General features: G+C 43.2%; 1 long non-coding RNA gene across 2 annotated transcripts; it reads right to left on the minus strand.

Annotated features, from left to right (window-relative positions):
- Nucleotides 1–2841: 2841 nt before the first annotated feature.
- On the minus strand, nt 2842–10692 carry LOC138104741 (uncharacterized). 2 transcript variants are annotated; one of them, XR_011148255.1, is made up of 4 exons: nt 10570–10692; nt 7837–7903; nt 4525–4580; nt 2842–3044 (listed from the first exon to the last, which is right to left on the minus strand). It is a non-coding gene; the product is annotated as an uncharacterized lncRNA (long non-coding RNA). The 2 variants fall into 2 exon arrangements; XR_011148254.1 differs by lacking the exon at nt 10570–10692 and adding an exon at nt 8312–8400.
- Nucleotides 10693–27529: the final 16837 nt, after the last annotated feature.

The following is a 27529-nucleotide window of genomic DNA, read 5'->3' on the forward strand; positions in this document are numbered from 1 at the left end:
CTGACAGCCCCCCTGCTGCAAAGCTGACATGAGTGCAGCTTGGGGTGGGGGGGGAAGTGGAGAAGAGCGATGCTGATGTTTTTCTCCCTCCCCTTAAAATATATCCTAAAAATCCTTATTTTTTGAAAAATTGTGGTGTTTTGGGGGTGAGAAGCTAAAGTCTTACAAAAGAAATGACCGGAAAACAAACCCTGTGCATGGGGGGTGTTTTCTGACAGTGAGTTTGGAGTTTAATAGTCCCAGATGACAGCAGTACAAGTGGTAGAAATTAAAAGGCTAAAAAGAAGTTCGCTTTTCTTTCACACTGGGTCTATATACTATGTCTAAAGACACTTACAAGGGCATGATTTCTATACAATATTGCTTTTACAGTTCTTGTATGTCATGAAATGCTGTAGGTTTTTAAGGAATCTTTTTTTTTAATTTATAGAAAATCTGGCCTTGAAGGAATCTGAGAGATGGTCTTTAATTTGCTGTGGCCTCTCTTCTCTGCCTGTTTTTCCTCTTTTACCACAGTTTTAACAAAAAGCTTTCTTCCTTCCTCGCTTTAACAAATGTCACCTGTGTTTCAGCTCCAGGCATGCAGTTTCATTTGCCTTTCAGGCACTGTGAACGCTGGTACTCAACCTCTTTAACTCCACCCAAAAACTGCCTTCCCTAGCATGCACATCCCCCTCCACTGAAGCCCAAGCTACTGTGTGGAGTGGCAAGTTCCATAAATCCTTTCTGCATGGGTTTTAAAATGGAAGTAAAACAAACCCTCAGATGAAACAAAGCCAAATCAGTTCTTTTGTTCCCCAGTTTTGTTATCTCTGTATTAGGCACAACAGTGGATAATGTCAAGGAGCAAATGTGCTCGTAGTGGAATATCATGCTGCAACATGCACGGATTATTTTTATGCTCTGTGCAACGGAAAGGCAGCCCTGCCTTCCCTCAAATCCCCTTTCATTCATGAGCTTACTAGCAGAGTATGCACTGAGAGCCCAAACCTAAGAATGTAATTATAGCAAGGCTAGGTTGAACATGAATCATTTACCACAACTAATGCAATTATTTCTCCTATAATTTTACTTCCCTCCTTTTGCTATGGCCTCTTTTGCTACATTGTGGAACTAGTGGGTTACACGAGCGTATTAGTCCTCCCAGGCCTCATATCTCAGGGTACTGGGTAGATTTGTTAAACACATTTTATTCCAGTATTAACCAATTAAAGGAAAATAAATTCTGGTGTCTTTTTGCCTTCCAAAATTCTGCATTACCTGAAAAGTGCCATTCAGTAACTACTCTTTTTCATCTTTCCACGGTGAGTTTCTTTCCTTTTTTTCTTTTTCTTTTTTATTTTTTTGGATCATACTTGCCAAAAAGCACACAGAAACTATTTTCTGAGAGATGTCCCAACGTGCTCTGACTCTGACAGAAGCAGCTCTGTGTGGCACATGAGGCAGTGTGATCACACCCCGTGTTACAGTGCCCCTGGAAGCAAGGACTTCGCTGAGTGTTTAATGTCTGGACTCACCTGATGGAAATGGAGAAAGCACAGGGGGGCAAGGTTGGTGTGCTCTTACTTGCAAAGGGACAAGCAAGTCCCAGCTGGATTGCTTTTCTGCTTCCCCCAGCTCATGTAGGCTTCAGGGAGGAGGTAGGGATTTCTGCCCCCACTGGAGACTCTGTCTCCACCTCTACCCCAAAGACAACCCTTCTCTGAAGCACATCATGGTAGTAGTGGCAGTAATAATAATAATAAAAACACTGGTGGGAGTGCCATGACTGCCAAACACAGACCTTCTTCTATCTTATCCCTTATTTCTGGTGCCACTTAGCTGAGGTGGTTGGTAAGTTAGAGACTAGCAATTTGTAAATACCTTTAGATAGTGTGTTTTAACATGACCAATACCATATCCTGACTGTGTAAAAAATAATACATTATATGTAATACTATCCAGATAAGGTTGTAATGTAAATATATCTACAATGAATGTCAAACTACTCTTCAAGTTCTATGTACAAGGAAGAATCTCATCTCTTCTTGAGATCTTTTTTAACTTAAGGATATGAAAAACTTGTTATTCATTTATATATGTATTAAAAAACACCTGCATTCTTTTCCTCAAAAGAAAATATGACTGCAAAAAAGAAGGGAGTGCGTTACCTGTATGTGATGTCCAAAATCATGTGGTAAAACCAGGAACTGAGGATCTTACAAGTCGGGAACTGGTCAAATTCTTGATGCCGTACATTTGATCTCATATAAATAAGATAAGCACAAGTTTATGGTTAGCTGTGTAAAGCTGACCCACTTGATTATATATACCTTATAGATATATATTTATATATGCTGTATAGATATACATATATTATACACAACGTTCATACAGTGAAAGCGAAGTTTGTTAAAGTCATATTAACTGGGAATTTGGATGTAATGTTGTATTTCATTTGGAGGAAAAATGTCTGTGTTATTCAGCAGCATTCTAACTTGTTATACAAGATGAAGAAAGAAGGTATTTCACCAAAACAAGCCATGAAGGAATAAGATGATGAGGGTTTGAAACATTTTGAAGAGATGACTAAAATTACATGCAATATATGTGTATGTATTTCTGCTGAGTTGTATTCCTAGTTAAAGCATTGCATTAAACAGAGAATTATAACAATAGTAAAAATATGTTTGTATGTGGTATCTCTGTTTAATTTATCTTTCCACCTACTGAACTACTCTGTGAAATATGAAACAGTGATAGATCGAAAGAAATGGTTTTCCTACAGTAGCCACAGGCCGTGGGAATATCTGTAGTAACCAGGAAAAAAATTCTAACCTTCTTTTGCTTGACTTTCTTGGCAAGTGTGAAGCTCAAAAGAGGTCTGAAGTACAACTTCATCTGTCCTTGTTTTGTCCACATCTCTGTTCCTCCTTCAGAAAATGTCACCTTTAACCACAATGTCCCTTGAGCAGTCTGACAAGGGCCTCCAGTAAAACATTCCTCCAGATATTTCTGTCATCCAAGTATTGAAAGGGAATAGGTAAGATTCTTTTGTAGCCATCCTGTTGTATCCAAGCAAAAGAATTTTTTTAGTTATGAGGGCAGATGGCACCACTAACAACCAAATATATGTTGAGCTCCCTTTGCCTTATGAATGCAAACCTAGCTGCATGGCAGCCTCAGAAAGCATCTGGGAGTAGAGGTAAAGATATAAGGTGCATATTCATCTTCTCAGGGTCTCAGAACACAGTTTCATGCCAACTTTGGAAGCAGACAGAGCTCCAAAGCAGCAGAGGGAGACAGTGGGGGTGATGTGGGGCCATGCCTGCCCAGGTAAATCTAGGTTTTGGAGCTGTCAGTCTATCAGTCTGACAAGTGATTAAAGAGGGGGTCTCTTGGGCATGGTGGATGCATCAGCCATGGCAGGGCCAGCTTACTTTTGTCCAGCCACTCCAGAATGGGAAGAAGCCATTTTGATAAGGTGGTCTATGTTGGCTTCCTTTTTCTCAATTTTTCCTTTCTAAAATTTGAGGATCTTCACTGGTTCCACCTTTAGAGGACTTTACACCTTTGTCAACCTCTCTGCCAAAGACTTCCTGCCTCTGCCATTTGCTCTACTGTTTCTTCAGCCCAAGCTCACCTTCAGCCATTTCACCACCCTCCTGCCCACCACCTTTCCACAATAAAAGTGAGAAAAGGCAGTTTTTCAACTGTCATTTTCTCAGGGCAGTCAGATAAATTGATGCGTTTAAATAGATTTATTTTCTTGCCCTGTATGTAAGGCCCCTTGAACCCTGCAGATGAAGGACTCTACTGATAGGCTGTAAGGTGGGAAAATTTGAAGGGGTAGACCCTGATGGTCAAAAGACATTTGTAAGAATCATAATAGAGACACAAACAGGTACCTGAACTCTGCTTTCCCAAGGCACAACTATTTTTGGCATGCACATTTCTTATTTATACATGTATTTAAGATCAACATTGCAGAAACATACAGCTAAGGTTACCAGTAAATTCAGAGCACTGATGCTAAACCTTTATTTGTCTTCCCACATATATTTTGAGAACTTTTTTGCCAGTGCTGATTGTACACAGTAGAAAAGGTACATGGATATGCCAGAATACCTGCCTAAGCCTTTCACTCACACTCACAGTTTCACCACTGGGCTCTGAGCAAAGTTACGTTTTTCTTTAAAAGAACAGAATCACTCTTAGCACAATAGAAATTGCCACCTCAATCTTCAAGTACAGCCAGCAATACTTGCAGTTAATGTAATACCTGATAATATCCATCATCTCCCTCTGGAGAGACATCTTGAGACAATGGCCACCAGGCCAGAAGTGTCTCTATTAAGTGCTTCTCTTTGAGGCCATTTATTAGCAGAAAATATCAGGTAAAGCATAGCTACCTACTTCACCCTGAGTTCTGGGAACACCCTAAGAAAATCAATACAGAGAAATGCTGCTATTTAGTAAATCCATTAACACTGTTTCTGGCCTTTTGCCAATCATTGCACGCACCGTCTAGACGTGGGAACCTACTTGGCAGCACTAGGAGATTGACACCTTCTTCTCCATGGAGCTTGCCAACTTCACTTCTGCCAACACACAGAATGAGGGAAAAGAAGAAAATCAGCAAGAATGATATTGAAGAAGTTGAGACACAAAAATACCCCTTTCCTTCTGCTCTCAGTCTTTGTTCTGTCTTGCCACCCTCTCCTTCCTTATTTTGCTCCTTCCTCCCTCTCCCTGTCCCTTTCTTCCTCTCCTGTCTCTGACAAGTCTCATCTATCTCTCCAGGTTTCTCTCTCTCATTAACAGCTTGCAAAAGGTGCCAAATAAATCACTAAGAAATCAAAGCCTTTGGCTTAAAAATGTGAAGCAATGTAAGAGGGAAAAATATAAGAAGGAATGCCTCAAAAAACTGGAGTTAATTCATTTAGTTTAGGGACCAAAGGTTTTCCCTGACTCCCCCCATAATCATTGTTATCATTTTGCCTGCAGTTGAAAAACACTTATAAACAGGGCTGAGCAGAGATGATTGAATCCATATGGCACAGGAGCAATATTTCTAAATGGAAGCATTGGAGCAATATTTCTAAATGGAAGCTGATGGCAGCTGCACCAAACAATTTTCTGGAAATATAGATACAGTGGATCTGTGGTTTTACAAAATTCATCCTACTAAAATGCAACCTAATAAAAGAATAGGGAGTAAGGTCAAAGCCCTCCAGCACAGATCTACCTTAGCTCCCATCACAGAGGGGAAGACTAAGAAGTGCCAGGAGCCCAAAGAGCAAGAACTCCATAAAAGTGGCACTCTTTGGCACAAATTAAGGTACTCCTGGGTTGTCTGGCCAGGCTGTCATTTTGGGTACAAAGAACTAAGCTACTGCCAATATTGCATGTCTTGCAACATGAGGGTTAGGATTCAGCATTCCTGCCAGTAGCCAAGAGATGAGAGCAGAATTCAGTGTATACAGGCTTAGTTATTAAAACCGTGGATGTTCCGGATGTTTCTCAGAAAATATAAATAAGACATATCAAATATGGACATCAAATCCCAGATTTTGTTATGCTGTCTTTCTAAAATTAAAAATAAATATAGAAAAGGTTTCCAAGTGTTTAAATCAATATATTTTCCATGTAATTTCCTTGTGTGGAAAAAAGTCACTATAATTTTTTTAAAGGGAGGGTTGATGTCTTCTGTTCAGTGGCTTTACATCATGCTGAGAGGACTAGACAACTACAAAATAATGGAGTTGTTTTGTGGTAGCCTGTTAATCCCCCTGATTCTGTGATGCCACGTTCCCCCTGTTCCCTGCCCTAGCCCTGGCCACTCCCTCGGTTTCTCGCTATTTGTTCTGTACCCCAACCCTGCCCAGGGACTGCCCTTGGGCCCCTGACAAAACCACCCCGCACCCAGACCACGAAGTCTCTCTCTCTCTGCCTCCGAGGGTGCTGGGGCAAGATGTGATTAAAGCCATCTCACACCCTCATGGGAGACCCTTCTCTGCCTTCTTTACCACCACTGCTGTGTAACGCTGCTGGCTGCCAGAGCCAGATCGAGGGCCTGTCCGAAATGGACTCTGGGATGAGACTGATCTCATGGCCCCAGGAAACCCCCACTGAGCTCTCAGGGAGCTGCAGCCTGCTAGGCAGAGTCCAGCAGTTACAACAACAATTGTTTGGGAATTTTCCAGTGAAACTTTTTTCCTGCTATGAAATGCTGATTTGTTAATTTTTTTCAGGGGGGTGGGCAAAGCAAGAGGAGACTGAGGGGAGACTTCATTGCAGTTACAACTTCCTCGTAAGGGGAAGAGGAGGGGCAGACACTGATCTCTGCTCTGTGGTGACCAGGGACAGGACCCAAGGGAATGGCCTGAATTTGTGTCAGAGGAGGTTTAGGTTGGATATCAGGGAAATATTCTTCATCCAAAGGGTGATTGGGCACTGGAACAGGTTCCCCAGGGAAGTGGTCACAGCACCAAGCCTGACAGAGCTCAAGAAGCTCAAGAGCAATACTGTTTGGGCACATGGTGTGACTCTAGGAGATGGTGCTGTGCAGGATCAGGAGGTGGACCTGATGATCCTTGAAGGTCCCTTCTAACTCAGCTTATTCTGTGAATCTGTGATTTCAAATGAATTCCTGGTTTTGAAATGCTCTAGGAAAAAAGAGGGATAAATTGTATGGCTTATGCACAGCCTTGAGCAGGAGCTCAACAGAGACATGCACCAGGCTAGAACAAGCATAAGCAGATCTCCATAGCATTTCACAAAGAACAGGAATGACCACCATTTCTGTTCTGGGCATGCTTGGGTCATAATCCAGAGCATACAACCAGCATGATTATACTTTTATGAACAGTTGTAGTGGTGCTGCTCTAACATGTGGGACCCTGCAAAGAGGAATAGAAGGGAGGAATATATACTTCAAAAGATACATGCTATAACATGTGTTAATCCCCTGGCAGACACAGTTCAGAGTGGAAAGGGCTGAAAAGTGAAAGTCAATGGTGTTTGCAAAGAACTCTGAAGCCACAGCAAGAAATGAAGATGAGGCATATCACACTTCATCTGTCAAAAGTAGGACACCCTCCTGGGGGCAATGTAGAAATATAATTTTCCCTAGAACAGGAACCTTATTGAAGTAAGAGGCTTGAAGGCTTCTTTGGATACAGTTTTTTCTGCCTATACTGATGATAGGGAGAGCCAGGGGGACAGGCTCAGATGACCCTCTTGTGAAGTGCTGCAGTTAGACAAGATGCTTCTCAGTCCACGTGTGCACAGCTCCAGGGTTTCATAGGTTTTGTAGATGTAGCTGTAACAGTAATTATAATAACTGGTGTCATGCTGGGAAAATATAAGAAGTGGAGAGGGGAGGAAAGAAGAGAAATCCATTATGCAAAGCTGCAAACTGGATGGGAAGAAAATAAATCTGATTAGTTCTTACGCCTTTGCTCTGTATCCAGGAGTCTTTTGTTCTGAGACAACATTTGGTTCTTACAGCAGCGACGGTGACGTCCAGTTTTGCATGTCCTTGAATGCAGTAGAGCCACCTTTGAGATAAGTTTCCTGAGGGCACAGAGCAGTGTTCTTTCTCTACTCTGGGTGCAATGGTCACGGCTAGCATGGACTTGCCCCTCCCATCATGTGAAGTGAACAAGGCAATAAGGCAAAGAGCTCCGGCCTGGTGCAGTGCAAGCTGCAAAGGGCAGAGCAGGACTGCTCTGTTAACAGGGTCTGACATCCCCATCATGTTTTCACCTCTCCATCACTCCCTATTAGCATGCATCCCACCGAAGGTGCCAGGAAAGCCACTTCACGATAACATCACCCCACATGAATACTAACCTGAAATGAGAGGAGCCTTACAAAGGCAACTGTGAACCTGATTGCAAAGGCCTAATGTGACAACCACCTAGAGGAAAAGAAAGGGACAGGCAGCAGTTTACATGCATTTCTTCCATTTTCATCCTCCCCTCCCCCTCAAAGTTTGCATTTTGTACAGAAGGGACAAATAAAATAACAGATTTTGAATCAATTCCACACAAGTCACTTCTCTTTCTGTTAGGCTGGACACAGGTTGTGACTGTAATGGATAAGCTGTAAATATACTGAACAAAAAAATACACCCTTGGCTGTTAATTTGCCAGGAGAAGCCTTGAGACTCCTATTTAAAGTAATTTTTGTTGCACAGCCTATCTCCTTCTGTATTGCCTTTTGCCTATTTTTCCAAGAAACCTCCTCCAAGGGGCTTTCTTCCTATTGGGTTATGGACCTAATCATAAAACAGTAATTTCTCAGGGGCCCAGACAGTGCTGATTACCTTCTAATGAGATAAAGTACCCCTCATCTCTAGGTCACTGCCTTGAAACCACCTCTAGTTTCTCCATGGCTAGAAGTGATCACAATCTGTTGATGACAAAATATGTTAATGGTGGTGGGTACTGCTGCCACAAAGCAAAGCACTTAAAGGCAGAACCTAGATGAAATGTAGAATTTAGGGAGGGAAGGTTATGAGTTTTATCTTTAATTTCTGCTGTTTTTCATCAGGTCGGTAGCTTATCTGAAACAAATTCAGAATTAACCTTCAACCCAGAGAAAATACAAGCCCAGCAAGCATTTGTCAATAATCTTGCCCATAAATTTGTCAGTAAGTTATTCTAGAGTGAAAGTGGCAAGGGGAGGGAGGGGTATAGTATTACACATGTAGTGACATAAACATCAGAAAAGCAATTCAAAACTAGAAATGAAAAATTGAAAAAAATGAAAATTTCATTTAACACAATTCCATCATTTATTCTTTGATTATTGTATGTATTTCTAAATGATGCTGTAATAAATCAGTGAAATTCATGCACCATACAACATAAGATACTGAAAACAATTTTCAGGATTTCTCATTTCATAGAAAGTTGTAGAAACAAGCTTTTGTTCCAAGCCTAAAAAACAAAATAATAATTTCCTAGTTTTCCATGAGTTGAAAAACTGTATTTCAATGTCCCTAATATTTGTGTGTCTACCACATGAGAATATACACAGACATAAAACTGAAAAACCTGAAGGCCAGGATGCTGACATACTAGACATCACAAAAGCAGGCACAGAAGCTGAAGTATAAATAATTACTGTCTCCTCAGTATAAATACTTAATTTCAATATTTAAAATTTGTATTCAACATAATTGTGCAGTGAATATGGTTTGATCAGGGCAAAACAAAAATCTTCTATTTTAAACCTCAGAAAAACACTGAAAAGCAGTACTTTTTCACAATCTGGGAGAGGGGGGTGACATTTGCTGTCCTGATCAGCCCCTCAGCTGGGAGGAGGTGGATCAGCATCAGCACACAGCCTGTCTTTCGTGCCTCATACAAACACACCTCTCCAGACACCTGGGAGTGATTGATGCTTGTAGGAGTTTAGGCCAGCTGAGCAAGGGCAAGAAGTATCTTTGTAGGCTAGAAGGGAACTCCTCTCCCTGCACAGCCTGGGTGCCAAATTCCCCATACCCCTGTTTCAGGAGCACAGCTCTGCGTATCGATCAGCACAATACAACTGTCCACCCACGTGGTTATTAATGGGTAATAAACGGCTCAAGCACCCACAAGCTGCATTTTTCTTAGAACCAGCCTGGCATCAATTAAATAACCAGAAGGGCTCCAAGAGGTGCCATCAATTGCAAAAGTTATTACATTCTCAGGATGTTTCACTGAAAACTCCCACACAAAGCAATTAGGTGTCAGATGCTGCTGTGTCTTAATCAGGGGTTTTCAGTGGGGTTGGGGCCCCTTGTGGGCACTGCCTGGTGCAGAGTGGCAGTGCTGCACAGAGCCCTCAGCTCCCTGGTCCCTCTGTGTTCAGCTACCTGGATTGACTGCTCTGTGGTCCTCAAGAGTAAGAGAGGAAATTAGAACAGCTTGAAGGGAGCATGGAGAACAATGAAAGACAGAAAAAATCATCTGCAGCTGGCTCCCAGTAAGGAGCAAATCCTGTTTGCTGGTCAAAAAGTCCCAAAACATTGGGCTCTTTCCAAGGGAAATATGAGGAAACTTGAGTGAGATATCCCATTTTCACTGCTTAATTTTACAGCTTGCTGTTAGTGTATGTGAAAAAGGAAATGGTAGCAAACACAGAGAAAATAACCTGTGCAAAAAAAGAGTTAGACAGATATAACATTTATGTTCAGAAAAAAACAAGACAAGTTTTCCTGGTTGTTTTTCCTAATAATATACAAGTTATTTTAAGTAGTCTCACTTATGTTCTGTAGTGTAAAGCAACTTCCATCCTTGTTTTATGACATTTCTCATACTGAGATTGTAGTGAACAAAGCAGAAGGAGAAGGTGATTGACTTCAGGTCACTAGACCACAACAAGGAGAAAAAGTAAGCAAACATCTTCAGCAGAAGTCACCAATACCTAACAGGTGTCATTTCCCCTGTGCCCACACTTCTGACATAAGCAACAGATAGTCCAAAAGTTTCAACAAAACATTCCTCACACACCCAAGACCTTAGCCATAAGGACACAGAAACAGCCATGCAAAATGTCAGAGAAAAATACTTAAATGAGGTAAGATCAACTTACATGGTAGCTGAGGATAGACTCTGAGTTTGCAAGGCTCCCTGTGCAGTGACAGGAGCAGAGGTAGAGGACTAAGTAGAGAACTGGTAAAACATCCCCAGGGCCCAAATACTTGCAGCTGCATTGCTAGAGCTGCCTCTGCCCGCAGAGTGCTGACTATGGAGGGTCTCTGTTCACCCACAAGATCTGCTGGAATTCAAAAACTCATAAACAAATATTCTTCTGCCTGTCTGTCCTGGTTTCAACCAAGACAGAGTTAATTTTCTTCTTAGTAGCTGGCACAGTGCTGTGGTTTGGATTTAGTATGAGAATAAGGTGGTTAATACACTGATGTTTAAGTTGTTGCTAAGTAGTGTTTACCCAAACTCAAGGACTTTTCAGAAAGCAGGTGCACAAGAAGCTGGGCGGAGCATATCCAGGACAGCTGACCCGAAATAGCCAAAGGGATGTTCCATACCACAGAAGATCATGCTCAGTATATAAACTAAGGGGAAATGGGCCCAGGGTGGCCAATCACTGCTCAGGGACAGGCCGGGAATCAGGTGGTGAACACTTGTACTCTGCATCACATGCCTTTCTTGGGTTTTATTTCCCTCTCTCTCTCCTTTTCATTACAAATATTAGCATTGTTATCATTAGTATTATTTGTATTATATTTACTTTGTTTCAGTTGTTAAACTGTGGGAACCTAGAATGCAGAGAATATTTCTCTGCCTGTTTTGAAAGGTTTTACCCCCCTGGACAGTACTGGTTTTGACCTTTGTCCATGGGAAAATTTGCCCAGCCTCTGAGAAGAATTTGAATCTACAATGGTGTGAATTAGGTCATAGAATACTATGTGAGATTATTACAGGGTGAAAAATTTAGAGTTTTTAGGTCTATTTGCATAGTAAATAGATAGAAGTAGAAAACCTCAAATTGGAGGATAAGTTGTAGCTAAAAGCTTCTTTCTCCTTCTTCACTAACTCCATATTTTGCAGCAATAGTGTTTTGGGATGATTGGATACAGAATTCTGCAGTTCCTGTCTACATGATTTAGGAACTTGTTGAGCATTGGTAAAAAAGTGAAAAGATCTTGCGTTTTAAGTTTTCATTGGGTAATTTACCTTTAAAAAGGCTGTGAGGTCTTGATAAGTTGTCTTCCTGCTGCATTCTCTGCTCTGTACTAGGTCTAGGCCATGCCAGTGGCTTGTACTCCTTAGATAAGAATAAATAAACACCTATCTGGAGACTGAGAAGCATGAAGTCCCATTCACCTCCTTTTTTGTCCTGGCAAAAATCTGAATGTGTCCCCCATCAGGGAAGACAACAATTAATGATGTGGACAGCATTATTATCCATGAATTTTCACTTTTTTCCCAGTTCTTCTCCCAGTCCTGCTGTCAGCAGGGACTGTCAGCAATGCCTCCTCATATCTCCTGGCTGAACTTTTCCTACTTTTCAAGAACTACAAGAGTGGAACAGAAGAATGACTCCTTACCCGCTGGATACCTGCTGTTAGGATACTCAGCTGTGGCAGAAGATGCCTGTGGGTGCCTCAGATATTACCTGGGACAACTGTTAGCACTGACTTTCCCCCTTTTACTTCCAGTGCTCTAAACAGGAGGTTAGGTGGTCACTCTCTTGAGTGTATTAAAAAGAAGAGATTGATGAATCTGTTGCTCTTATGGATTTAAATGGAAGATGGATATTTCAGCCTTCCTGGACACGACAGACAGATATGAACCAAGGTTTTCTAGGTAGGCAACCATTCCTGGGCCACTAAAGCATTGCTTTAAGTCTGAGAAACTGGCAGCAAGCTGGGAAAAAATTGTACCTATAAATACAAAATAGACTTCCCTTTAGATGGATGGAAGCTCTGCATCTGGAGACATCCTATAAGGTCAATTCCTATTCATGACATATATTGGGAGTAATTCAAACACAACAGAATAATTACAGCAATAGCCTCAAAAAAAATTGTCCTTTCCTTCAGTGCAGTGAGAAAGCAGTATGTTCCCCATGACACACTCATCCTTACCAATGCATTTGCAGCTGAAAACAACAACAATTAGGCCTGCTGCCTAATCAGAGGGAAATGCATTGCAGTGATAAATCATTCCCATGGAGGAGCTTCTCAGGCAGCTCTTCCAGCTGGGGACACCAGGCTGTCATCAATGGTGCTCTGCCACTTGCCCAATGCTTCAGGCTTTTCAAATCAGGATCCAAACGGGTTTCTTCTCTCCAGCTCTGGAATTGCACAATGCGGTTGCTCACCATTTGCTGACTGATGCAAGATCCCCCTTTCCCAGCCCAGATCAGCCACCCTTCTGGATAACTCCCCCCAGTTTATATACTGGCATGACGTTCTGTGGTGTGGAATATCCCTCTGCTCACTTTGGATCACCTGTCCCAGCTGTGCTCCCTCCCAGTTTCTTTTGTGCAGCTCCAAAAGGCAGAGCATGAGACAAGGGGAAAAACAAGTCCTTGATTTAGGATAAACACAACTCAGCAAAAAAAACCCAAAACATCAGTGTGTTATCAAGACCATTCTCATTCAGAATCCAAAACACAGAACTGTAAGATAGAAATTAACTCCAACTCTGTCCTGGCTGAAACCAGGACACATATGCTGTTCTGTAATCTGATTCAACAGCTGACCACAAACACAAAGTAGGCTAATTAGAATTACACAGAAATAGGCCTGGGAGCTAAGATGATGAATCAACTCAGGTTTCATTGCTCAGCAGTATTTCTTGAATAAAAATTGAGCTCTTGATCTCACCCAACCCTCTCCAGCTCTGCCCTTCCTCTTTCCTCTCCTTCAATCTCTCAGCTTTCACCTTCAGGAAAGACCCAGCAGCAACCCTTTGCCTTGTGCTTAGGGCAACAGGCTTCTGAAATCCTGGAGATCCCAGTGGTGATGCTCTCACAGAGCAAGAGGCTGCATTTGAACACAAACTCATTTCCTTGTAGGCAAGAATCTTCCTTGAAACTAAGTTTCAGGGGTTACTGGAAACCTGTTCATTTTTAGGACTATCTGAAATGAGATGCCAACACAAATGAAGGTGGATTCTGAACCCTTTTTCTCTTCTGAAGTAGCAACATGCAAATTGTTGAAAATAATGAGATGAGGTGATTACTACAGTCATCCAGCTGAGACATTTTTTAGATGTCACTATTTCTTTTAGAAATAAAGCAATTCAGAGAGACACTCAGACAATCCAAAGCACGTATTGAACCTTCTTTGAAACTTAATCCATTTGCAAGCTTCTCATTTTACACTTAATGAAGGAGTGTTCAAAGAACTGTATTTTTTAACAGTGTGTTGGATTCACCACACAGTAAGAAAGCACAAGGGATGCCACTCCAGAATGCCATCTCTGTGTTTTTAGGTGTACCACTTCTACATATCCCTGAGAGCATTCCTCATCTATGGCATGCTTAGTAGGAAACAAAAAAGAGGATATTTTGAAAACAAATCATCAAAGATTTGGTCAAAATCTTCTCATTAACCTTTGCCTTTCAACTCTGTGGAAAGATTCACGGGTGCAGGGAACTGTCCCATAAAATAAAATTATAAAATTTTCATTAGAAAAAGAATGAAATTGGGCAGGATCATCTATTTCCTGTGCCAAAATCATCACTCATACTGGTGAAATTCAGCATTTGTGTTCTCTTTTAGACAGCTATAACCCTATTCAGCAATGAGGTGTTCTGATACTAATTAGACTTCATCAGTTACTTATCTGCCTTTATCATGGCAATTTGCTACTCTTTATTAACCATAACTAGTGAACATCCCTATAAACAAGAATCTACAAATTTCTTCTATCATCTCTCTAGAACTAAGACTGCTATTTAACTAATCCTGAAGGAAAAAGGTGACATGTAAGCCCAGGGCTTGCATGCCCTTCAGTATGGGGAAAGGTACCAGAGAGTAAGTTCAGATTCTTGTCTCAAAATCCTAACATTTGAGCTCAGATGATAAGGCATAGATCTTCTTAATGCTGGGGTTTTAAAAATACATATTTGAGGCAACAAAAGCTATTTGTCAAGTGTTTCTCAAAATTTATACTGAGGGAAAAAAAGAAAATTTTAGAATGAATAATTGAAATATTTTCAGGAAAATGTGAAAAAGAAAGGAATATCTTTGGAAAATGGCCTACATTATAGTTTAGTAAGTGGAAAATAAGGAAAGGAATAGTAAAACAAGCCTTGTTTCATTTAAGTAGATTTCAGCAGAATGTCTAGTGAGAAAACATTTCATTTGACCTAATATTTTTTATCATTAATTTTAGATTAACTTCTGAGGCAGAAAATAATTGCAAAACCTTGACTTCAATACAGTCATCAACTCTGACCTTCTGCAGAAGAGATACCAGGAGTCACCATCAAGAGATTCCCACTGCAAGTTCAGAAATTGCACTAGAATTAAAACTTGTTTTATAGAAAAACTTTCTGCTGAATCTTGAGACATTTTAAAAATAATCCTGGTTTAGTGACAGCTTTTTCTGGCAGGTACAATCTATTTCTCTTAAAGATGCTTCAGTGATTGATTATTCTTATCTTAAACATTTGCCATTGATTTCTGTTTTGAATTTGAGTAGCTTCAGCTTCCAGCCATGACAGCCATCTGCAGATTTTTATACTTTCAGAAGGTTAAAATGTTGTCTTCTAGTAAATCTGCTCCTCTCATAGGCACTTGTGTGCTGTGAACAGGCACCATTTACTTTTAAAGATAAACAAAAAAGACATTTTACAGTAAAAAAGATTTTACGAGACTCCAGTATTCCTTGTAGCTCTTTTCTAGACTTCTCAGTTTGTCAATATGCTTTTAAAAATATGAAATAGAGCTGATTGTGAGCAGTTTTATTTGAAACACCTTTCTCAATGTAAAACAAAGTTTTCCATGGAAACACGTGGATTTACAGGAGCTTGCCAAACTGTCTCAGAATTAGACCAACAATGCAAATATTTTCTAGGAATGTGGCTGATACATGTACAAGTCATCTAAGTTCAAAGCAGGGATCTCAAATCTTTAACTCTGGTAATCCAAGGGATTGACCTAACCACTAAACCAGCAGTGCTCTGCGTTGATTGTCTCCAGCTGGAGTTCTTGCACTTTTTGTAACTCACTGAAGCTCAGTGGAGATAAACTGAGGAAATTGTAGTTCATCATGTGTTGCACAAGCTCTCTCCTGGCACTGCTCCTGGCATGAATATCTTGGGTTCAAATTCCTGATCCAAATCCAGCAAAGCAGACCCACAAACTGTGACACGTAGCCTGGTGGGAAGACCACCATCTTGGGTGTCCTGAGGGACTGTCCAAAGGGACAAACATGTCCAGGCCTTGCTGCAGCACTCCCACAGGATGGGAGCTCTGCCATGGCAGGGAAAAGAGGTGGCTGTGGCTGGGGACCATCAAGGAGGCTAGAATGCACCAGGTGCCAAGAGGTACCCAGGCTCCAAGGCACCCCTTGGGACACTCATCCAGCCACTGAATTTAAGTCCACGATGTCCCACGGGAGGGCAAGCACTACTTGCCACAGGCTACTTTGAATGCCTTTGAGTTCTCTAGCTTTCACGCAACAAATAACAGACAATTTTGGTTTGCAGGGCTAAAAACGATGACTATGCCTTGAAATACCCGGTTAATCCAGGCTATCCCAATCTCTACCGGTGAAACACCATTCCTGCTTTTCAGATAATCTTGGTTTACATATAAAAGCTGTATGTAGTCTTGCTACATATGGTGGTAACAGCAGCTCTGCTTGTGATTGATCTTTACACAATCAAGGACTGCTTAGCCTCTCATCCTGCTACTACACCATCCTTAGAGCTCATGTTGCAAAGATTATTCACCCTGATCCTTATCTCAATCATGATCTCTAAACACATCCTTCATCTTATATAAGTAAGGCCTACAATTTTCATTCCTAGGTGAACAACCTTGCATTTAGCTGTATTAAATAAAAGGTGATACTTGTTCAGCTGAGCCCCCTATGCTGTCATCAACGTGCAGCTTTGGAAAGTCCTCACACATCTCATCCTTCCAGCTGAAGGCAAGGTATCCACAACTAATGTTGCTGAGGGAACTAAGCAAAGGGAAAAGGATCAGGACAAAGAGGATGACCACAGGAAACCCGGGAGATTTGCCCTTACTTGCATATTGAAAGGCAACTCCAAAAATGGCTGTGAAAAGATTTCTAGTTCTTAATCACCTGCTGTCCGTTTCTCGCGCTTTCACGTGTCGGAGGAAAATAACTTTAAGGGATGGGACTGTGCAACTACACGAATTTATTGTTTAAAATAACAAACGCATCAGTCGAGGCGTGAGATTTTAAAACACATACGAGTAATGGCGACTAGTCCCAAGATTTAGGGTTACATCATAATTTATAACTTTCTAATCCAATAGATACTTAAAACGACACTTTGTTTTAGATTAATGACCTATCACCTGTGGCACTTCTCACTGCAATGCAGCTATGTCTTGACCAATAACTTCTCATGTCACGTACACACAGATGTCTCTCTTATACCATCTAAATTCTTAACTTAAACTATATAAAATCACACTATTATATTTTAAAACCCTTCACCAAAACACCCAGTGTACAATTTTACTTATAATGAGAGGAACACAAGTTTGTAATCCTTTTGCTTAAAGTCCACAAATCTTTGTCAATTAAGCCAGACCTAGTCTCTTCCAGGGTTGTAAATCAAAGCCTCCTTTAATTGCAGGAGTTTCTACTCCTCTGTCTCCCACAACCTACCAGTTATCTCTTCCATTCAGGAAAACCAGGCCTCTGAGATGTGGAGCATCCCACGTCTTCTAAAGTCCCCTCTTGCTATGGAACTTGGCATTTACAACATTCATCCCTCCTGCGGCTTCAGTTCCTCACACAGGCAGTGAGTTTTGAAAGCAGTCACGGGCTTCTCCCTCTCTCTGTGACAAGAAACAAAAAGCAGTCCAGGCAGGAGATTTTATGTGACTGGAAGGAGGGCCTGCCTATGTTTTTTCCCAAAATACAAATATAATTACTGTGCCTCAGGCAAAGAGAAAGAGGGACAGAGAAAGAATGTGTGCCTATAGGCACACAGCACAGCTTAACTAGGTCCTGTACAATTCTTCTAGGTAAAGGCAGCTGTTGCATGCCCCAAATTACATGACAGCCAGGTTCTTATTTCTCTCAGGCCCACTGTAGCATTTGAGGCTTGGTGTGGATTTTTTTTAATGACTTTCCAACTTGTGCTGTTTATTTCAGTACTTGTTCCAGCCTCCTAAAATAGAGCAACTTTCCAAGAAAAATATTAGGAAGCAGTGAAATGACTCTGTCCCAGGTAACATGGGTGTAGTCTCTTCTGTTTGGGGTGCACTTTATGAAATTCTACTCACAATTTCCTCTCTCTAAAGTGAAGCTTTTCAAAGATGTGCACAAGCAGTCTTGTAGGACTACACCTTATGCATGCAAGTTTGTTGAGTTTCTCTTCTGAATATAGCATCATACTGGCTCAGTTGGTCAGAGCATGGTGTTAACAGCACCAAGGTTGTGGGTTTGATCCCGGGATGGGCCATTCACTGCAGAGCTGGACTTGAAACTTGTGGGCCCCTCTCAACACACAATATTCTGTGATACAGTAGAACACTTGTAATTTGTCAGCTTGAAGGACTCCTCTGATCAGAGTCTCTTTTTCCTATTTATCTGTGGATGCACAGGAGAATTATTCACACCACATTTTGTCGGAAGAAGCAAACTCTGTCTCTCAAGAGAGCAATCCCTGAACCATTTACTGTTCTGTTGACTCCTGAATTATCCCTCCATTTCAGAAGACAATAACTTTCAGTGTTAGGGGTTTTTTTGCTGGTAGACACTCAGAAAGTTTTTCTTGGAAATGCAGCCTCCTGCAAAGTTCATTTTTGCCAGCTAGAAACAAGCTGTGTTTTCTCCTCTGCCTTTTGTTCATCTCCCCTAAGCCACTATACTTTCAGGGCCAACAGAGCCCAGCCTGAAGGGGCAGGATATATCCCTGCATGGAAAAACACACTGTGAGTAAACAAGACAGTGTTTTCAATATACACAAGGGTTGTGATTACAGGTTAATCCAGGCTACCCCAATCTCTACTGTTACACTTCTCACTGAAATATGCTCCCTGTTAGTTTCAGAGTTCAAATTTTAAAATGATGATGTTTGGGAACTTTTTTTTAAAATCCCACAATTAAAATATTTCTATCCAAACCTGCTCAACACTCTTACCATTTAACTGTAGTGAAAGCCCAATCTCTTGGTTTTACAAGTTTCTTAATGCATGCAAATAAAATTCCCAGGGAAAACGGACAGCTTTTATGAAAGCAATATTTAAGGGAGAGAGCTAACATACCCATAAAATTATATTTCAACAGGAAGATTCTCTTTAAATGTAATCACTTATTTTAAAATTGGTAATATGTTCTTGGTCTCACAACCCACTGCAGCTGCAAAAAGAAAACACAGAGAGCTGCACATTCCCTGAGGTTGTGGTCAAAGGGAAGGACTGATAAAATGCCTGTAAAAGACACCTAGGCAGCTTGTATCAAACAGGAGTGGCTCTCTATCACCCATTTCACAACCCCAACTCTGTATTCCCAGGCCCAGCAGTGAGGGTACACAGGCTGAGGCTGCTGCTACACAAACACAACATCATTTCACACTAGGAAAACAATCAGCATCACAGCAGATTAGCATAAACCCCTTTTCTTTCCCAGAGTGGGGAATTTCTTGATTACCATAAGATGTAACCTCATTAAAATATCACAAGGAAAATAGTATTTCTGACACTCACAGTGCTTTTGGTTTTTTAATTCGCTCATCCTCACCAGGAGCAGTTATCGAGAGCGTGGGAGGACAACTCCTCTTAACCAGAGGCAGCCTTCAAGGGCAAACAGCTCTGATCCAGGCTGCTGAGGAAGGGGGAAGAGACAATCCCCAAAGGAAGTAAATCTTCAAAGGCTAGCATCAAGACTATTCTGGCAAAAAGCAAAATGGGTATACCACTCAAGTTCAACATCCTTTTTTTTCCTCGATTTTCAGCTCCTAAAACAGATAAAAATATAAGACAAGAATTTTTTTCCTTTTTTACAGAGGTACTCCTTTTGGACTCCTTTACGAGCAACCCCCAAAACTGGTATCAATGATGCTGCAGAAAATGAACAGTGTATTAGCTAGGCTGAATGCAAAACATGGGTAAAATACTGGCAACATTGTGAAAGGTGAGGTGGGAGCAGAGCAGTGGAAACACTCACATGCAGCTACTGGCTTAGCAGTTTGCAGTTTGTTATGATGTCTGTGGAGAACAGCACGCCAGCTGAGTCCAACCAATGAACCCCTGTTTACTTCAGACAGCTTGTTCCAAGCTTTCACAGAAAACAGGTGGTGGCTTAGGGAGAAATGTGATGGATTTTAAGTAGGAATACAAGGACAGGTCTCCCTCCATTTAAAGTAATGCCTGGCTGCCCTTTCTAAGCACTACATAAATTATTGGACAGGCTGAGCTAAGGAGGGGGTAGAATCCAGCCTTGAGGTAGTTCATTTCCTCCAGCAATGCTCTCCTAATCAGTAGAATATGTGGGACTAGATTAATATCAAACAGGAATCAAATTTTTTTAGAAACTACCTTGTTTTCATTCTGCATTGGATTAAGGGCCAGAATTCTGTGAGATACTCAGTAAAATGAGACAGATTGTGCTCAGAGATGTTCAGGTCCCTGCTGCTCTGGAATTTGCTTCATCCCAGGCACAAGCACCCCACAGCAAGCTATAATGTCAGTCTCCATGGGGTTATCCATTTGGCAGTGCTGCACATTCCTTGCACATGCAGCAATTAAATTTTGAGCAAAAAGAACATGACCCAGACAGGTTCTGTTTCTCCCACATGTTGACATTAGCTGAGAACCAAGAGAGTTCAAGTAACCCACTCCAAGCAACTGTAAGAGATAAAAAGAATTTTCATTTGAAACTGCAATGCAATGATGTACTAGTTTGAAAACAAACCAGTGAGAGGCACCAAGTCAGAATAACAATTTAATGGAAATTAAAGAAAAGGAAAAGAAAGTAAAAGAAAACACTGACAGAGTCAAGATACAACCTGAGTCCCTATTAGGCAGGGTAGTGGTAGCAGTCTGGTGGAATGGTGGCTGCAATCCTCTGAAGTGGTGATCCTGTAGTAGAAGGGGTCTGCTCTTCCTCAGAAAATCCAGCGGTGGCTGTGTAGCTCCTGCCCTCTGGAAATCCAGTGGAGTCCCTTTGATGCTCAGAGTCCCAGTTATATCCATGATGGGATGCTTGGTTCCTCCCTCTGGGTGGAGCATCTCACAATGGGGTAATGAGTCATGAGGCCAGGTGTTGATTAGGCTCGTTAACAGAAGATAGTCCAGAGGGAGTTATCTCTGAGTCATGCAGCAGGACAATGATGGGCCATTAACAGAAAGATAGTCTGGGGGGAGGAGGCAAGGAGACACTGCCCCACCTGATTTCAACAGCTCATGAGGATGGTAATAGAATACACCTCAACCCAGGACATTATCCACCCCTTATTCTATTACCATCTACATCATCCCAAATCAATACCTTCTTAAACTCTAAATACACATACATATATATATATATATATATACAATGAAACCCTACACACCGTTCTCACCTAAGATTAGGTCTCCCTGTGGTACACAACGGGTTTCCCCATCTTTTTGCATTACCCACCAAGTACAACCAGGTCCTTGAGCAAAGACAATCCCACGGATGGGTTTGCCTTTGCCTGAGGTAGGATTAATCCAAACAGTCTTTCCTAAAATACCTCTCAGGTGTACCACAGGGACTCTATCTCCATCCACTGTGTGCAAGGGTTCGGACTCGGCAGGACCAGCTCGATTGATGGACCCTCGGGTATTGACCATCCAGGTAGCCTTCGCTAAGTTCGCTTCCCAATTTTTGAAGGTTCCCCCACCAAGTGCCTTTAGGGTGGTTTTAAGTAGTCCATTGCAGCGTTCAACTTTTCCGGCAGCTGGTGCATGATAAGGAATATGATATATCCATTCGATACCGTGTTCTCTGGCCCAGGTGTTGATGAGGCTGTTCTTAAAATGAGTCCCGTTGTCTGACTCGATCCTGTCGGGGGTGCCATGTCTCCACAGGACTTGCTTTTCCAGGCCCAAGATGGTGTTCCGGGCTGTAGCATGAGGCACAGGGTAGGTCTCCAGCCATCCAGTGGTTGCTTCAACCATGGTCAACACGTAGCGCTTGCCTTGGCGAGTTTGGGGAAGGGTGATGTAATCAACTTGCCAGGCTTCCCCATACCTGTACTTTGACCATCGTCCGCCGTACCACAGAGGCTTCACCCGCTTGGCCTGTTTGATTGCAGCACAGGTCTCACAGCTGTGGATGATCTGTGAGATGCTGTCCATGGTAAGGTCCACCCCTCGGTCACGGGCCCATCGGTATGTTGCATCTCTCCCCTGATGACCAGAGGCATCATGGGCCCAACGAGCTAGGAATAATTCTCCCTTGTGCTGCCAGTCCAGATCCACCTGTGATACTTTCACCTTGGCAGCTCGGTCCACCTGCTCGTTGTTGCGATGTTCTTCATTAGCCCGACTCTTGGGTACGTGTGCATCCACGTGTCGAACCTTCACGGTCAGCTTCTCTACTCGGGCGGCGATGTCCTGCCAAATTTCAGCGGCCCAGATGGGTTTCCCTCTGCGCTGCCAGTTGGCTTTTCTCCAGCGAACCAGCCATCCCCACAGAGCGTTAGCTACCATCCACGAGTCGGTGTATAGATAGAGCCTCGGCCACTTCTCTCGTTCAGCAATATCCAAAGCCAGCTGGACGGCTTTAAGCTCTGCAACCTGACTCGATCCACCTTGTCCCTCGGTCGCTTGTGCAACTCGTCGTGTGGGGCTCCATACTGCAGCTTTCCACTTCCTGTTAGTGCCTACAATTCGGCAGGAACCATCAGTGAAGAGGGCATAACGTCTTTCAGTCTCCGGTAGCTCATTATATGGTGGGGCTTCCTCAGCACGAGTCACTTGCTCTTCCTCTTCTTCAGAAGATAATCCAAAAGTCTCACCTTCAGGCCAGTTTGTTATAATTTCCAGAATCCCAGGGCGATTCGGGTTTCCAATACGGGCACGCTGTGTGATGAGAGCAATCCATTTGCTCCATGTGGTGTCAGTGGCGTGATGCGTGGAAGGAACCTTTCCCTTGAACATCCACCCCAGCACTGGTAGTCGGGGTGCCAGGAGGAGTTGTGCCTCTGTGCCGATTACCTCCGAGGCAGCTTGGACTCCTTCATAGGCGGCCAAGATTTCCTTCTCTGTGGGAGTGTAGTTAGCTTCAGATCCTCTGTAGCTTCGGCTCCAGAATCCCAGTGGTCGGCCACGAGTCTCACCAGGCACCTTCTGCCAGAGGCTCCAGGACAGACCATGGCCCCCGGCTGCAGAGTAGAGCACATTCTTCACCTCTGGTCCTGTCCTGACTGGGCCAAGGGCTACCGCATGAGCAATTTCCTGTTTGATCTGGGCGAAGGCTTGCTGCTGTTCAGGGCCCCAGTGGAAATCGTTCTTCTTGCGGGTAACCAGGTAGAGAGGGCTCACGATCTGGCTGTACTCAGGAATGTGCATTCTCCAAAAACCTATGGCGCCTAGGAAAGCTTGTGTTTCCTTCTTGCTGGTCGGTGGAGACATCGCAGTGATCTTGTTGACGACCTCGGTGGGAATCTGACGTCGTCCATCTTGCCACTTTACTCCCAGGAACTGGATCTCTTGGGCAGGTCCCTTGACTTTGCTCCTTTTGATGGCAAAGCCGGCTTCCAGGAGAATCTGGATGATTTTCTCTCCTTTCTCAAATACTTCCTTTGCTGTGTTTCCCCACACGATGATGTCGTCGATGTATTGCAGATGTTCTGGGGCCTCACCCTTTTCCAGTGCTGTCTGGATCAGTCCATGGCAAATGGTGGGACTGTGCTTCCACCCCTGGGGCAGTCGGTTCCAGGTGTATTGCACACCCCTCCAGGTGAAAGCGAACTGGGGCCTGCATTCTGCTGCCAAAGGAATGGAGAAGAAGGCGTTGGCAATGTCAATAGTGGAGTACCACTTCGCTGCTTTAGACTCCAGCTCGTACTGAAGTTCCAACATGTCCGGCACAGCAGCACTCAACGGTGGTGTGACTTCATTCAGGCCACGGTAATCCACCGTCAGTCTCCATTCTCCGTTGGACTTACGCACTGGCCATATAGGGCTGTTGAAAGGTGAATGGGTCTTGCTGACCACCCCTTGGCTCTCCAGTTTACGAATCATCTCATGGACGGGAACCACAGAGTCTCTGTCTGTGCGGTATTGCCGACGGTGTACTGTTGCTGTGGCGATTGGTACCTGTTGTTCTTCAACTCTTAGCAATCCCACGGCAGACGGGTCATCTGAGAGGCCAGGCAATGTACTCAGTTGTCTGATATCTTCTGTCTCCACAGCAGCTATCCCAAAAGCCCAACGATGTCCTTTTGGGTCCTTGAAATATCCATTTCTGAGATAGTCTATGCCGAGAATGCACGGGGCCTCCGGGCCAGTCACGATGGGGTGTTTCTGCCACTCGTTCCCAGTTAAACTCACTTCAGCTTCCAGTACAGTCAGCTGCTGGGATCCTCCTGTCACCCCACAAATGGAAATGGGTTCTGCTCCCACATACCTTGATGGCATCAGAGTACATTGAGCGCCTGTGTCAACCAAAGCCGTGTATTTTTGTGGGTCAGCTGTGCCAGGCCATCGGACCCACACAGTCCAAAAGACCCGATTATCCCTTTCCTCTACCTGGCTAGAGGCAGGGCCCCTCTATTCCTGGTTCTGGTGCATGTTGCTCCCTTCCGGTGAATATGTTCCTGAGGTCCCTTCAAGAGGATCAGTCATACTATCATTCTGGTATCGTCTGGAGTTCTGTGTGTAAGAGACCGGAGCAATGTTGACTCTAGATGCGCTTCTTGTGGTAGTTGTCCCTCTTTTTAGTTCACGTACCCTGGCTGCTAAGGAGGAGGTGGGTTTTCCATGCCACTTACTCATGTCTTCTCCATGTTCCTGAAGGAAAAACCAGAGATTACCTCGTGGGGTGTATCCTCTCTCCCTGGTTGGGGGACGCCGGCTCCTAATGGCAGAGACTCTTGTTGGTTCTGGCGAGATCTGGTAAATCTCTTCCTTAAGTTCCTTTTTCAATTTCTGATGGCCTTCTTCAATCAAACTCCGGACTTGCTCAGCTGAAAGACTTGTTTCCACGGATGAGACATGGGTGCGAAATGGGGCTGTGACGGTGTCCTCGTAAATCCTCAGCTTGTTCACCAAGACGCCCACCCTGTCCTCGCCTTCCCTCCATTGCAGCGTTGCCAGGTAACGGGAGTATATCTCTGGTCCCAGGCGTGCGAACCTCAACCACATCTGTGACGTGCACTGGACACCATCTGGGCTCTTAGGGAATCTCTCGTCTTCTGAGAAAATTATCTCCAGCACAGCCAATTCCCTCAGGCACCGGATACCTTGTTCCATTGTGCTCCATTTCCCTTGGTGCACCTGGAGGTCTTCTTTACAAAGGTACCTGTCCCTGACACTTGTAAGCAGTCGCCGCCAGAGGCTGAGAGTTTCTTGGGTTCTCCCGATCCCCTGGTCAATGACCACATCCCGGGACAGAGATCCCAGCTGCCTGGCCTCACTTCCGTCCAGAATGGTGTCATTGGCTGCAGCATCCCAAATGCGGAGCAGCCAGGTCAGGATGGACTCGTTTGTCTGGCGTGTGAATTCCCTCCGCAGGTCACGCAGCTCACCCAGGGATAGTGACCGAGTGATGATCTCTGGCTCTGCCTCTTCTGCTGGGTGCGAAGGTCCTGCTGCATCCTCATCAGTCACTATGCGGACTGACTTGCTTTTTGATTTCTTCTTCTGCACGGGGGCAACTGCAATCGGTTTGGGCTGTTCTGGTTCAGTGGTGGCTTGCATGGGGACGCTGACAGTGCTTTTGGTTCCTTTCTCCTCTGAGTCAGTCTGCATAGTCATGGACGCTGTTGTTTTGTATTTGGTTCCTTTCTCCTCTGTGATAGTCTGTGTAGAGATGGACGCTGTTGCTTTGCATTTGGTTTCTTTCTCCTCTGTATCAGTCTGCGTAGAGATGGACGCTGTTGCTTTGCATTTGGTTTCTTTCTCCTCTGTGACAGTCTGCGTAGAGATGGGTGCGGTTGCTTTGCTTTTGGTTCCTTTCTGTGTGGCAGTCTGTGTAGACATGGTATTTGCTGCTTTGCTCCTTTTTACCTCCTCCTCAAGCAGACGTTGCACCACACTAAGTAGCGTTCTGTTTCTAAGCATGGTGTACACAATGCAGGCCATAGAGAAAAAAGAGAATAGAACTGACAAGAAGATTATACCATCCTTAACATCCAGAGGGAACTCAATATTTTCAAAAACTGCTGTGCCTGGCCTGAAAGGCTGGAAGAAACCACTCTCTACTCCTCCCACCAGGGGCTGGGTGCGATTGTTGAAGAGATCCCAGACAGAGGAGCCCAGACTAGGACAGCCAAACAAAACTGAGTATATATTCCGAATGGTATTCATTGCCTCGCAGGTTATTATGCTATAGACATAATAAACCAATAAAGCAATTCTCATACCAGTCCCTGGTTTTAACAGGAGTAACACAACAGGCAGGTAGTTCCCAATGTGAGGAAAAATATAGAGAACAAGATACAGAACCCATGCAGACAAGCTGAGCACCATGGTGAATAGGTTTCTGATTGTAATTCTGACTTTCTCTCAGAGCAGGCCCCACGTTGGGCGCCAAATTATGTACTAGTTTGAAAACAAACCAGTGAGAGGCACCAAGTCAGAATAACAATTTAATGGAAATTAAAGAAAAGGAAAAGAAAGTAAAAGAAAACACTGACAGAGTCAAGATACAACCTGAGTCCCTATTAGGCAGGGTAGTGGTAGCAGTCTGGTGGAATGGTGGCTGCAATCCTCTGAAGTGGTGATCCTGTAGTAGAAGGGGTCTGCTCTTCCTCAGAAAATCCAGCGGTGGCTGTGTAGCTCCTGCCCTCTGGAAATCCAGTGGAGTCCCTTTGATGCTCAGAGTCCCAGTTATATCCATGATGGGATGCTTGGTTCCTCCCTCTGGGTGGAGCATCTCACAATGGGGTAATGAGTCATGAGGCCAGGTGTTGATTAGGCTCGTTAACAGAAGATAGTCCAGAGGGAGTTATCTCTGAGTCATGCAGCAGGACAATGATGGGCCATTAACAGAAAGATAGTCTGGGGGGAGGAGGCAAGGAGACACTGCCCCACCTGATTTCAACAGCTCATGAGGATGGTAATAGAATACACCTCAACCCAGGACAAATGACTAAATAAGTAAATAGTATCTCATACATGTCCTGTCTCACAGAGATGTAAAGGGTACGCAGCCAACAATTACACTGAAAAGTGCATGTGATATGAAAGATTATACAAAGTAAATGTAAAGATTATTTCTAAAGAATTTAATTTACTAAGGCAGAAACCTTACCCAAGCAACCTACATTCTTGAGCTAGAGTCACAGAGGTATTTTTAAGGTATTAAAAGATGAGAATCTGTTGATGAGCATGGGATTAATGGAAGGACAGGATCTTCTCCATGGTGGTCTTTCTTTTATTTTTATTATTTGCATACACATATCAATAAATACCTTATTTAAGGTGGTAACATATCAGAGTACTCTTTTATCTTAATCAAAGTACATTATAAAATGTTGATCAGGTGCCTTTTGAACAGACTTAACTCTTCTGATGTGTGTCCATAAAGTGTCCCAGTTACCTAACTTCCTAATATAATAAATTAATCTGGCATAAGTGGCCTTTATTTTTTCTCATTTGTGCAAAATTACTGTCACCATTTTTATCTTGTTCCATCCATAGTGATTTCCACATACTATTTCCTACATTGTC

Source organism: Aphelocoma coerulescens, chromosome 1A (assembly GCF_041296385.1).
Source record: "Aphelocoma coerulescens isolate FSJ_1873_10779 chromosome 1A, UR_Acoe_1.0, whole genome shotgun sequence".
Taxonomy (NCBI): domain Eukaryota; kingdom Metazoa; phylum Chordata; class Aves; order Passeriformes; family Corvidae; genus Aphelocoma; species Aphelocoma coerulescens.